This window comes from Echinops telfairi, unplaced genomic scaffold (genome assembly GCF_000313985.2).
Source record: "Echinops telfairi isolate 266 unplaced genomic scaffold, ASM31398v2 ScPeMD7_2010;HRSCAF=2546, whole genome shotgun sequence".
NCBI classification, from domain to species: domain Eukaryota; kingdom Metazoa; phylum Chordata; class Mammalia; order Afrosoricida; family Tenrecidae; genus Echinops; species Echinops telfairi.
In genome coordinates this window covers 16,650,035-16,651,070 of record NW_022105908.1, presented here as the reverse complement: position 1 = coordinate 16,651,070, position 1,036 = coordinate 16,650,035, and positions in this window count along the sequence as shown.

The following is a 1,036-nucleotide window of genomic DNA, read 5'->3' as shown; positions in this document are numbered from 1 at the left end:
GCCATTCACACCAAAAGTGAATCATTCTATGGAGTTTGTTTTATTGTTAGGATGTTTCCAGATCTATTTTGAAGTATAGTGCAGTCAATGATAGGATTATATCTATCTGCCTCTAAGGGGAACCAACACTAGTCCATTTTAGCTCATTAATGCCTAGGATATCGATCTTTATGAGTTCCATTTCATTCTTACCAGTTCCAATTTTCCCAAGTTCATACCTCACACATCCCAAATTCTGATCATTAGATGATTTTCCAGCTGTTTCTTCTCACCTTAAGTTGTGTTCTGTCTGGGTAGACTAGAGTAACAAATTCATGGACACTCATGTGTGTAAGAAAGAGGTTTTTACACAAGAGCAATTGAATGTTGAGAAAACATCCTAGCCCAGTCCAGATCAAGCCCATTAGTCAGATATTAGCCCATATGTCTGATACCAATCTATAAAGTCCTCTTCAGACTCACGAAACACATGCAATGACACCGAATGCAGGATGATCACAGGCCCGTGGGTGAAAAGTCTTGTGGATCCAGTGGCAGTGTAAGCATCTCAGTGCTGGCAGGGGTCTCCACTGGCTTCTCCAGCTCCGAGGCTCTGGCTGCCATCAGCATGTCTCCATGTGGCTTGTCAAAAAGAATGTTTCCCAGGGACTGAGCATGTGTCCCACCTCCAGTGAACTATTTATCTCCTTCGTGCCTCCAAATGAGGTCATCAAGCTGCGACCTGATTGACAGGCTAGACTCCACCCCTTCACTCTGAATCCTCAAACTGACACCAGATTATATAAAACGACCACACGCTCCATCAGCAAATGAAGACCCAGGGACCCACCCTTCAGCACTCTCTCCGACAATGTTGTTTTCCCATTCTCTAGGCCTTCCGTATCTGACGTTTCTAAGCTCTGCATCAGGTTTTCAGCATTTGCTTTCTCTCAAGTGGGCAGCTGAGTCCTTCTTCGGAGTCTGTTCTGAGTCAGGAAGCTCTGCTGAAACCTGTTCACTGTGGGTGATCCTGCTGGCATTTGAACTACCAGTGACA